Genomic DNA, 13,303 nt, shown 5'->3' on the forward strand with positions numbered 1-13,303 from the left:
AGTTATATATTGGAAGTAATACAGTGACAGTAAGAGCTGTTTGGCATTGGAACACACTCCCTTGGAGGGTGGTGGAGTCTCTTCCTTTGGAGGTCTTCAAGGAGAGGCTGGGTGGTCATCTGTCGGGCTGCTTTGGTTGTGTATTAATGACGGGATTGAACTTGGATGGCCCTTGAGGTCTCTTCCAACTCTATGATTGTAAGATCCTGTGAAGCATTCGCCTTAATTGGTCTGTTTTAGACAGAGCCATTGTGAATTGGCATTTCATCCTTAGTGGTCATTTTAACTGTCCAGATAATTGTGGTAGAGTGCCTCACTGGAATCATGTGCCGAATTAGCCGCCAGTTTGTTTTGCTTCTAGCTCCCTTTTGTAACTTCTTCTGTCCTGGCTTTCCAATGCTGCACAGGGAATATCTCTTTTTGTCAGTTCTATTCTTCATCCAGTTTAGGGTGTTTAAGGGTTCACGAGCATAAGCCCTGATTGATGGGTCAGTTTGGCAATTCTTCCAAAAATATTCCGATTTTACTGGGAAATAAGGGGAGTATCACTGATATATTTATAACTATTTTTGGTTTGTGTGAGTGTGTGTGCACGCACACATGTAGGTTATGATTTTATAATACATGTAGTATTTTGCTACACTAAGACTGTTTACTGGTTTCAGACCGCTGCAAACTTTTTAAATTTGGCACCAAACCATTGGTCAGCTTCATTTGAAAATTACAAATTTTCCATTGCCACTCCAAATTTGTGTTTCGGGGGAACTGTTTCCCCAAGATCCAGGAAGGTAGGTACCCCTATTGCCTTAAGCATGGCCCATGAGAAAGTCCTGCCCTTAGGTTCCCATGGCCTCTGAGCCATATCTGGGCCTAGGCCATTGCAATAAAATATCTAGAATGGTCTTGAGTACCATTGTACTCAATTAAGCTTCCTCCTGATTTGAATGTTCTGCCTGGCTCTCAGAACAAACTACAGTTCCCAGAATTACATAGCATTGAGCCATAGCAGTTAAAGTGGTGTCAGACCGGATTATTTTTGCAATGCAAATGCAGCCTTATCCTGCTATTCATATGATATTTTCTACACAGAAGTAGAACAAATAGGGTGACAATGCAGCCTTGCCCGACTCCTTTACTGTTGGGAACCATTTTGTTTGTCTGTATTCAGTTCGGACTGCAGCCTATTGTACTAAATACAGATTATGCATCAAGACAATCAGGTGAAGTGGCATTCCCATTTCTCTAAGAGCAAGCCATAACTTTTCATGATCTATGCAGTCAAATCCTTTGCTGTAGTCAATAAAGCACATGCTGATATTCTACTGGAGTTCCCTTGTGTGTTCCATAGTGTTAAATGCTCAGCTAAAATACTGTCTGAATGCACTTAGAATTTTTCTTTGAAGTTCTCCCTATCACTTCATTTGCAAATTAAGTAAAATGAAAATTCTCACGCCTTGGTGCCAAATTTTACAGCTCATAAAAGACTTGACATTGAGAAACTTAATATAAAAGACATTGAGAAACCAAATTCCCATATGTTTAATGAATAGTGACGAGCTTTCATCACATCCTTGGCTTGAAGGCACATACTATTTCTAGTCAGGCAGCACAAAAACTGTAGTCTTAACAACACATTCACTTCAGAGCTAGAGTAATTTATTCTGTTTCTGTTAATTGCAAAAAGAGCCCAGAAGTCATTTTGGTCACTGAAGAATTTTATACATTAGTGACTTTAGCATCTTAGAGGTTTAAAAATGCAGCCATCCATAAACTTTCAAGCATATCGTTCAGAATTATACAATCTAAAAACTATTTTGAATGGTAACGGAAATGCTTTTGTCAGGCCTCACCTGAAATAATGTGCCCTGTTCTGGGCAGCACAATTCAAAAAGGATGTTGACAAATTGGAAAGTGTGTCCAGAGAAGGGCCACCAAAATGGTGAAGGGTCTGGAAACCATGCCTTATGAGGAAAGACTTGGGGAGCTGGGTATGTTTAGCTTGAAGAAGAGACGGTTAAGAGGTGATATGATAGCCCTATTTAAATATTTGAAGGGATGTCACATTGAGGATGGAGCAAGCTTGTTTTCTACTACTCCAGATTCTACAACACGGAACAATGGATGTAAGCTCCAGGAAAAGAGATTCCAACTTAACATTAGGAGGAACTTCCTAACAGTAAGAGCTGTTCAGCTGTGGAACACACTGTCTTGGAGTGTAATGGAGTCTCCTTCTTTGGAGGTCTTTAAACAGAGGCTGGATGACCATCTGTTGGGGATGCTTTGTGAGTTCCTGCATAGCAGGGGGTTGCACTTGGATGGTCCTTGCGGTCTCTTCCAACTCTGATTCTATAAGCAGATGAATTCTGTGACAATTGCCATGCTGTGGCACTATACATAGCTTTACTAATCTTCATTCCCTACATTAACTTTAATTTTTAGCAAATCTGTTACACACAGAGCTTTTTATTAAACTTCTTAAGGTTTAGCATATGAAAATGGGTGGGGTGGTTTGGGTTGCATCTAGTACACTAAATTAGCCAGCAGATGGCACTTGAAGGTTGCCTGTTCTTTTTCCCATTACTGCACCAAGAAATGGTTTCCTTCACTCCATCCCAATGTTTGTAATTAATTACTGATGACTCCCAATGGGGCTATGTTGGTGGAAAGCAACACACAGCAATAGTGGAACATGTCGAGGAGGTGAGCTATGTCTATAATTGAAATACAATTTGGAAAGTTGAGCTATTTGCACAGTCACTTCTAGCCTATAGGAGCAGCTGAGACACCAATGGCTCCTTTCCCCTTGTTGAGCTGCAGCAAGAATGGAAAATTTCAATCAATAGAAATATTTGCCTTACCCAATTGCCACCAAATGTCTTTAATTTTGGCATTGCTGTGACACTGTTCTTGAGCCTGTTCAACCCCTGCCTGTGCGAGAAATAATGAAACATAGCAAGAGTTATGAGAATCCTTATGAATATGCCTCAGTTTCTGAGTTGGCAGAGACTTGTAACTACTCAGACAGGTACTCAGTGTCTGCTGTCATTGTGTTTTGGCTTCAAGACGGTTAAATAAGTTTCAGTATTAAATAAACATTTATGACCTGGCCCATTTCCTGCTCCATCAAATCTTTCCTTGTAAGAATAACAGTGTCCGTTTCTTTGGTTAAAGTTCAGTGTGCTTTTTTTGGCAAGCCTAGCATTTTTAACTTGCATACATTTGTGACCTCAAGTGTGAACTGAACTGAACAGTTTGCTTCAGTGCTTACCAGCTTTTGCTTTTTTTAAAAAAGTCATGTTATGGACTATTCGGTTTTCTGAGGCAGTAGTACACAATTTTCACCCTCAGATACTTGCTGTTGTAGTCGTAGTGAATAGGTCAGGCAAAGGGGTCCATCTGAGAAATTCTTACATAACACCAGGACCAAATGCTGGATAAGTTGCAATTGATTTTAGTTAATTTGAATAGACTCGGATTCACAGTCAGCACAAAACAGAAGTTGAGCATGGTCTAAAATGATTTCTCATAAGCCACCACTGTATTCCTCACTCCTCATAACCACCAATTCACCCTCATGTTCTATGTGCTTTTATCAAACTGAGTACAGTAGTCAGAATATTGACAAACCTATTCCTCTAAAAAGGGGCTTCTCTGTACCACAGCATAAAGATAGCTTGCTCTTGCTCACTCCTCCTCACAGCTGTTTCAGAGACTGGAGTTACTTTAAGAAGAATATAATGGCACACTGAAGCCATCCACAACTGAACAATGGTAGGATGATGCTTTATGTACCAGGGTATCATTGCATAACTGCTTGGTTATGGATGGCTTCAGTTTGTAATTGTATTTGTTCTTCCAAAAGTCACTTAAAGTGCTGCTCTGCATCTGCTAATAACACTGGCTGGAATTCAGTTTGGGCTTAGATCTACGTAAGTGGACTTGAGTCTACAGGAAATAAAACTGAGCAATTTTTAAATGTCCACATTCAGCGAGGGGCTGCCATGAGATTACTACATAAAGGAGCCAGCAAAATTATTGTTGTGCATCAGCACTGATTCTCAATTGGTGCCAGTGCATATCAGGCCTCCCAAAGTGCTTTGAAACACCAGAGAGGAAATACCAGGGTGCATCAGTAGAGTCCAATGCACATTGGTATACTTGCTGGTGCCCTGATATGTATCTTTGCAATTCACTAGGAGAGTTCCATAGTGAATCTGCTACATACTGTAGCTAAGTATGGGTAAAATTAGGCAATGTAGACTGCAATATAGACTCATGGCCATTGTGTGCTGGGGAGTTTCTGGGGACGTGCATATGGTTTAGAATTCCCAAGGCAAGATACATAAGGATCTCTCAAGAAATAAGGCTGCAAATACACTGCATGCTTGATCTAAAGGAGATTTGAGAGAATGTAGGCTCATATACTGGCTTGTTGTGAGAGATTACTTGCAGCTCTGATACACAACTACCTAACATTGTACAGAAATGTGATACACTGCAATAAACACATGAAGGCATTAACAAACACATTTCCACCCCTGTTGGCTATCATGCACTTCATGTTTTATAATTCGTAGAAAATGGATAGGCAATTCCTTTTCCAGACTAATAATCATGCAATTATTATTTTTCTACTTTTACTATATTATGTATAAAAGGAGCATCTGTGGAGTGGTTTGAGAAAAACAATTAATGGCACATACAGCCACAGCTAAACAGTTCTGGCCCCTAACACTCCCAAGCGTACAAAGAGTAAAGTGGTGCAGAGTTCTTACTGTAGAGAACACTATATATTGAGCCTGCCTACCTATTCAATTCATCTTGGCAATTCCCTTGATTTGAAAAGGCAGTCCATCTGTAATAATCAGTCATGATTATGACACGATTATGAAATGGTCTTACTGTTGTCCTTTAGATGATCATTCAAGGCTTACCTGTTTACAAATGCGTCTGAGGAAGTAGATTAAAGTCTACAAAAGTTCAAGCTGCCAATGTCTTTATTTCAGTTAGTCTCAAAGGTGCTACAAGATCTCTCTACACACTGTTTACAAAGGCATGTGGTTTTTATGTGTTGCTAGCATCTGATTAGGTTAGTTGACCCGACTGCTGGCTGGAATTCTACCTAAGTAGATTTTCATCTGCATGAAATAGAATTGAGCATTTCTGCAATGTCCATATTCAACAAGGAGCTTCTGTTCTGTCCATTCAGCAAGAAGCTCCTACACAGGGAGACAGCAAAGTAACCAAAACTGAATGTGAGCTACTTTGAGCATTGTTGCATATAAATTATCTTGAATGAATACTTAAATAATAACCCAGTTGAAGTTGGCATGTTTTGAAGTCAAGCAAATGTTTCTCCTGGTTGCTTTTGTTTATGGTGAAATTAGACAAAACAAAATAAATAATCAAGAAAACTGAACAGCTTGGTCTGGATTCTTTTATCATGACTATTTTGTGGTTTACATATTAGTAGCCAAATTCAAAGGGGGAAGGGGGGGCGGTATTGCCATCTATTCAAGACAAAATAACCATTACTACCATTTATAGAGAGAAAAATCTCAATTTCCTGCTCAGCTTGGTAGATTCAGCCAATACACCTTAGATCCTGCTCTGCTATCTGTGCTTGGATGATGCTTGGACGACAAAATTCAAAATCATGGATTTTCTTCTAAAGGAAAAGTAGACAGGTTGTAGAGAATTCAGCGTTTTAAACCTTCATCTGCAATACCTGCCTTATTGTGTAAAAGCCAGAAACATTAATTTAAAATTGGCAGCAACAACTGGTGGCTTATTTGTGCGGTAGTAAATCTGCTCCAAATTTTTGTTCAAACTGTCAAAAATATTCAAAACATTGACCAATTTTGAGGACAGGGTTTAGGACCTTAAATAGTTCCTTTATAGTCTGGATTAAAATCCAGGTAGAACCCAGTGTGGTGAAATGGGCAACAACTCTGTAGACCAGGGTGCAACTCCTCACTTGGTCGTGGAAACTTGTTGGGTTTAATGCCCTGTGTCTAACTCAATGAACATGCTTCTTGGGTGAAACCAGATAGCGTTTACTGAAGAAGATTAGCACAGTAACACATCCCTTTCTAGATCTGAGGTTACAGCTTCCCCAATAAGAACTTCCAACAGCCTGCATTTTCCCCACGCATAGTGCCAGGCAGCTGACCTTGGATCCCAGGAACATATCCCAGCATCTGCTTACCCCTCCTTATACACCAGGACTGCATTCACACTGGATAAATAACCTGGTTTGGCACCACTTTAACTCTTTTCTGGCTCAAGGCTATGGAATTCTGTTGTCACACACAACAACCTCCTCTCCATAGTCTTTGAGCCAAGCATCCCCTTCCATCCACTTGGCCATGCTTTTCTGAAAGTTTTGCTCCAGAGGGGCTTTTGGGCTTAGGCTGTCACTTGACTTTAGGTAACCACTGCCAGTCCTAGTTGCTGCAGGGTGAACATTTTGTCTACCACCTCCTTCCTTTGGCTGTCATGTTGTGGTAGCATCAGCTAGGATTTTTTCCCCTGGCAGGTATTTTAACTGGAAGTTAAACTTGTAAAAGAACTCTGCCTTCTTAATCTTCTAGGGGTTAACCTCTGAGAGATCTTTGGAGACTCAAATTTTTATGGTCACTATATGCCTTGAAAGGGACAGAAGCTCCTTCCAGCAAATGCCACTAGGCCAAAAGTGCCTGAAAAATATAGCCTTGGCTTCTTTCCCCCAAACTGGCCAATTATATTCTGTGACTGAGAATTTTCTGGATAAATGGGCACATAGTCTTAACGGAGCCTCTTTCTCCCTTTGTAACAAAATCACCCCAATTGCCATGTCTGACTTGAACCACAAAAGACTCCATGGGATCAGGGTGTTTTAAGATGGGCTCAGAGGTGAACAACACTTTGAGGTGTTCAAAAGCCTCTTGGCACCCTGACTTCCACAAGATTCAAAAACTGATTTTTTTTCTTTTCTTTTCCTCATTTCTCTTTTTGTCCTTAGTATTAATCAAATCACTTAGGGACAGGGTTAGTTGGGCAAAAGTCAGGATGAACTGCTGGGAGAAGTTAGCAAAGCCCAAAAAGATCGGAGGTTGGCACTTGGCTTTGGGCACGTCCTTGCCCATCATGTCCTGGAGCTTTGTGGGGTCCATTTCCACTCCATCCATCCTCACTCAAGATCTGATAGCCCAGGTAATCCAACTTATCTCCACGGAACTTGCATTTTGAAAGGTTTACATAAATATGATTGTCCAACAGTTTTTTAAGCACTTTCTGCACCAGCTCCACGTCGAATTAGTCAAGGAAGACTCAGAGTAGAGAGCAGAAAGTGAGCTGGGAGCTGTGTTTGAGGGGTCTTCCTTTACTTTTTCATTGTTTATTTTCTTTAAGGGGCTTGTTGGAGACTTTTGGCTGCTTTTGGCCCTGGCCTCTCCCTGAGCACATGGTCTGAAAGGGCAAGGCTTCAGCTGAGCCACTGACCTGTTGAGAGGAGGAACTACCAGCAACTAACTTTCCAGTCCCAGAGAGTCTTTTGGGAGTGTTTGCTCAGTCAAGGTTGAAGTCAGTTGGGGTAAGGCTGGTTGTTTTGTTTTGGCCAAGAAGACGCTTGCTTCGGTGTGCAGTATTGCCTATTGTTCTTGTGTACTTTGCCACCTTTGTTCTGATGGGTCAAGGCTGATTGTTTTGGTGAGCTGTGGTGACGTGTGACTGTGTGCTCAATTGCTCTGCACCTGGTCTCAGGGAGGCAGGGCTTTTGCTCAGAACAAGTGAGTCGGAAGATTCCCTGGGGAAGGAACTAGCTTCCAGTAGTGCTCTATGTAGCTATAGTCCCAGACTCTTGAGCTCGGTGGTAGAGCTTGGTGAACAAGAGAAGCGAACAGGTGTTTTACATGGGTGTGTAACAGGAGAGTATCATGGACAGTCACAGGACTCAGACTCTGAAGACATGGAGGAAGCTGAGACAGAGCAGATCTGAGGTTGTCTGGATCAGCAGTCCCAGAGCAGGCTCAGGAAGCTGCAGAGGGAGAAACAGACTCTATGGACTCTAGGCTGCAGGTGCTAGGACCTGTACAGAGAAGGCAGGTCAAGGAGTCCTTGAGGAGGCCTTCCAGGCTGGAAGCCAAGAGGAGAGCTAATAGGTTTCAGCTGAGAGAAACAGAGGCCTTTCAAAAGACCTCCAGCTGCAGAGGTTCTTTGCAGCCAACAAACAGTTGTGCAGTCTTGTTGTTCCTGTGTTCTTTGCTCTTGGATTCAATTTACCCAACCTCTGGACTTGCCTTGTGACTACGCTCTTGCCTCTGCCCTTTGCTGTGACTGACTGGTATTGTACAGCCATTGGACTGGAATCTGGACTACTCCTTTGTGTATTCCCCTGCTGTGCTGCCCTCAGTAGAGGTAAGCAGGACAGGGAGCTTTTGAGAGGGAAGCCCAGTGGAACACACTCCTTTGGAGTGTGGTAGAGTCTGCTTCTTTGGAGGTTTTAAACAGAGACTGGATGGCCAACTGACCGGGGGGGGGGGGCTTTGATACTGTGTTCCTGCAAGGCAGGAGGTTGGACTGGATGGCCCTTGGGGTCTGTTCCAACTCTATGATTCTATGAACAACAGGAGTTACGATACCATTGACACTGGAGCTACCAACACCCACTAACTGAGACAAGCTTGCCAGCCAGCCAGCCAGAATTTCATCTTTGTCTCTAGAATAAAGGGATATAAAGTTTGGAGATGGGAAGTTTGTTTGCAATTTTGAAACTTACTTTTGAAACTTACATTATGGGCATTTTAACAAACCCCAAATTTCTTTGGGTTGGAACAGGCAATGAAATTAAATGGCTGGGGATACAGCTGAATTGCTGTGTTCATCTGTCACTCAAAGCTTGAGACATTTTCTGTAGCCTAGATGTTCCCTGAAAACTTCTATGTTTCTCATTCATCATCTTCTGAAAGTCAAAATATCTATTTTGCCCACATGAACAGCTTCCATGAATTCTTTCTATGAATTCTAACAAACCAAGGAGTACATTTTCTATGTTATTTTAAATCAAGTTGCAACAAAACTGATTAATTTGTAGATTTCTCCAATAAAATCTAGGGGTGTTAGCCACAGATGAACTATGTATTATCAGTGAATGTAATGGTCTCAAATGATGTTGTTTCAAATATGCACAGGGAACTGTTCCTGACCATGCTGGGTGTGTTTGTTCTCCTTTTTCTTCAACTTCATGCCCTGAATCACTCTATTCCACGAGGTCATTCCCATACTTTGTTCTGAACTGTTGCTAAGCAATGTCCCAGCGAGGATATAGGACAATGGTACATCACAGTTTGTTCTTTCTGTGATGAATGTTCGACATGTGAGACACACCCAAGCAGCTTGGGAACATACATCTCTTCCAGAAACCAGAATTCCCACATAACTACACATTGGGCAGTGATCAGGTTTTGAGGCTAGCCACAACTCAATTAATGTAATTCGTATAGTTGTAGGAGAAGTCTTTAATTTGGAAGCATGGATGCTTTGCCCTTCAGCATTTGCAGTGCTTCAGTTAGCTATCACCAAACCTCCAAACACTGGGGGAAATGTTATGTGCAAAATAGAATTATATTTTCTACAGCATAGAATATTGGAGTCTCTGTATGCTAAATGCCAAGGAGGAGAGAGCCATAATGCTTCATGTAAAATTTATACGAGTTGAAGAAAATAAAATTAGTGTTAGAATATATTAATATTGGCCTGGGTAGCGAATCAGCCTTCATGTTCTCATGCAGCATACCTCTGGAATAAAGCAAATTATGGAAGGCTGTCACTTTATACCTTGGTTGTGAGTTTCCCACAGACATTTGAGTTTGCTACCAATAGACACAATGCTGAGTTGCATGAACTTTTGGCATAATATCCTTCCTAATCTGACCTGGAAATGCTGCAGCTTGATCTTCTACATGCAGAACATCTGGGTTACCATGGGGCTTTAGCTTTTAGGCTTGTGAGGGCAGGCCTTGCATGGAACTGAAAATACCCCTTATAAGCTCTGGACCCTTTTACAAGCAGTTGCTGCTGCAGCATGTGCTTGAATTCCATTGCCCTGAATAGCCAGTGGTGAAGAATTTGGAAATATTGGCTGGCATTCTGTATTGCAGTTAGAGATGTGTAAGCTATACCGTAATCACTAACATGTGATAGTATCAATGGTGGCACTATTGCCACCATCATAAATACCTCTCCAACCTACTTTACCAGGCAGTAGTTGCACCAAGATAGGGAGATCTGTTCAGCTGGTGGCATAGGAGAAGGAGGAGGTTTTCATCCTCTCCCACCAGCAAGCAAGGCTGCAACAAAGAATTGCATCAGAATTTCTGATTTTTGCAGCCTTATTTGTTGGTGGGAGGGAATAGAAAATCCTCCTGTACCCTGATCACCAACGGAATAAGCCTCAGTTTAGCTGGTAAAGTACACTGGGGGGGTGGTCAGGCCCAGGAGACATTTCCTGGTTGTGCATTCCTAACTAAGTAGGCAATGTAGAATATCGCCCTCACTTTTGGAGATTGTAACTCAGAATCTCCCAACCAGTAATCTTTTCAGAGCAACTTTTCCAAGCTCTATTTGGAAAATATATTCTGTCTACTTCAAGGAAGAGGGGATGTTGTTTTCCTTTGACAGATAAAGCACCAGCTCTCTGAATCAGAAATTGGGGGACACAGCTATTGAAGGAATGTGCTGTACATCGTATTTTCTCCATTGGAATGTGCTGCGTCAAAAGCATATTGCATCTCCCAGGAGAAATCTTATTCTATATATCTCTTTCTTCCCTGTGTAGAATTCATCAGGCAATATTGCCACCTCTCAACCACCCAGGTCAGATTTTATTTTTCTCCTGTTATAATAGAGGCCAATTGTTGATGCTGGATTCACTCTCTGATTTTTAACTCCCTTTTTTGTCATTTTTCCCATGAACTAATAAGCCACAGTGGATGTGAAAGCATGAACAAATGTGAATACTGCACCAAGAACTTTCATGTACCATTGACATTTGCTTCCCACCCTAATAATTTAGAGCTGTTAACATACCAGAAAGAAAAGAAAAAACCCTTCCCATCACTTGTCATTACAACGTTTATGAAGAATTATGAGTAATAGCTTTAGTTCTTGTTTATTCCATAGCACATGTTCTCAATTACAGGAATAAGGGGCATGCAAAGCAACAGCTTGAGTTGGGGATGAGTTAGTTGTCTGAGTCTACCATTCAAAGTACATAATTTACTGTAAAATAACATATACATTCTGAACCATAGTTTATGTTTCATACTTAGGGTCTTTCCCTTGTAATGTGACACCAGCATTCTTGTCAAGGGTTGGAATCACAGGAGACTAGCCTTGCCTACATAGTTGTGAAACAAACATGGAAAACTGACAGCTCTGTTCCTTCACAGCTAAATAACATCCAGGAAACATTATCCAATGATTGCAAAAACTGATCATTAATCTGCTTCATAGCTGTTCAGCAATAGGGAATTCTTGGGATTACACTTATCACCATGCCTGCTAACATCAAAACATAGGCTGGAATTCAGTATGGGACTTACGTCTGTGGAAAACAAAACTGAACAGTTTTGCAGCTATCTGTATTCAGCAAAGGGTTGCCATGACATTACTATGCGGGAGAGCTAGCAAAGTGACCAATGCACATTGTCCTCTCATCCAAACAATGACTAGGGACTGCTGATGCAATGGAACGATGTGAGTGCGCATATTGACACTGCTGAAGCACCATTTTTGATCTCAGCCCTTTCCTTTTGACCTTTGAGGTATCTTCAAAGGTCACAGGGCATTTTGTGGGCTGCTTTATTGTACAACTTGCAATGAAATACATTAGCATGCAAAGTAGAAGGCTGTCTATACAAGCCTAGGTGAATGTAGCATATAAAAATGTAATAACAATTCACAGATTGTGATTTTGGACACTGAGAAATTCATTTTCAGCTTCATGCATAGAAAGCAAGGCACATTAGGTTGAAGTACTGACTAACAATGAATCCTCTGAAAAATTTTCACTAATCTTAATCTACAAAATATTAAAATCTTCTATACAACATACCACCTTAATATAGGGAATAATCTTGCACATTGATTCCAAAGCCTATTTCCCACGTGTATAAAAGTTATGAAAGGTCTTGTGGTATTTCCTACATGGAAGTATTTTACTGAAGGAAATTCATCTCCCTCATACATAGTTTGCTGATGGCTCCTTTTCATTCAGCCCACTGTTTTATTTTCAGGTTCAGAAATCAAAGGCAAGGTACAGCCAGTAACTTCTTGGGTTTAGGTTTAAAGTAAGCAAAGCTGCCAAAGTTTGTGTGGTTTCTGTCTCACAGCATAAATATTCCTTTATTCACCTGAATTTTATTCCAAATTGACTCAAACTTTGGCCTCAGTTTGTGAATCACAGTCCAGGAGTTCTTGAAAATGAGCCCAGCTTCAATAAGAGGTTCATGAACCTGAAAACCCTGACTATTCTGGTGTGGGATGGGTTGGGGGTTGAAATTAAACCTAAAACTTGCTTTCACCTGTTTTAGGTTACTGCTTCCAGTGTAGCTGTATATTCTTGGATAGCGCACATCAGAAAATGTGAAGCCAGTCTTTTGCTATGCAAAATTTTATTGGCTACTCGGATTATGGACTGTATCATTGTTCATAATGGCAGAAGGTTTTATAGCATGATGCCAACTTAACTCTGGGCAAATTCTATAGGATCTCTTGACAATTTAAGAAGCAATATTAACCTATTTCCACATACTTTGGTAGATTCGCTTGAAGTGTTTACCCACCCAACACCCAAAAAACCCACATTCGCATTGTTTTGGCTACACATTTGATTATTTTACTGTTGCAGTTAGGTTTGCTCCAGTAAGCAAGGTAGGGCACCTATAACCTACAAAATAATACATGGATTTATAGATTGGCTGGAATCTTGTTCAGTGCAATCGGTCCTTCATCTCCACAGATTCTTTATCCATAGATTCAAGCATCCACGACTTGAAAATATTCTAAAAATATATAAATTCCAAATGTAAAATTTGATTATTATTTTTTCCTATTTGATATGAGGGACACCATTTCACTATGCCACTGTATATAATGGGACTTCAGCACCCACAAATTTTGTTATCCATGGAGCCCCTAGAACCAAATCCAAATGGATAGCAAGGGCCCACTGTATTTATAAACCAGACTTACTACATTATTAATATTATAATTCACATTTACAGTTGTGACACCAAATACTCCCCCAAACGTCACCATCTAG

This window comes from Sceloporus undulatus, chromosome 6 (assembly GCF_019175285.1).
Source record: "Sceloporus undulatus isolate JIND9_A2432 ecotype Alabama chromosome 6, SceUnd_v1.1, whole genome shotgun sequence".
Classification (NCBI taxonomy): Eukaryota; Metazoa; Chordata; class Lepidosauria; order Squamata; family Phrynosomatidae; genus Sceloporus; species Sceloporus undulatus.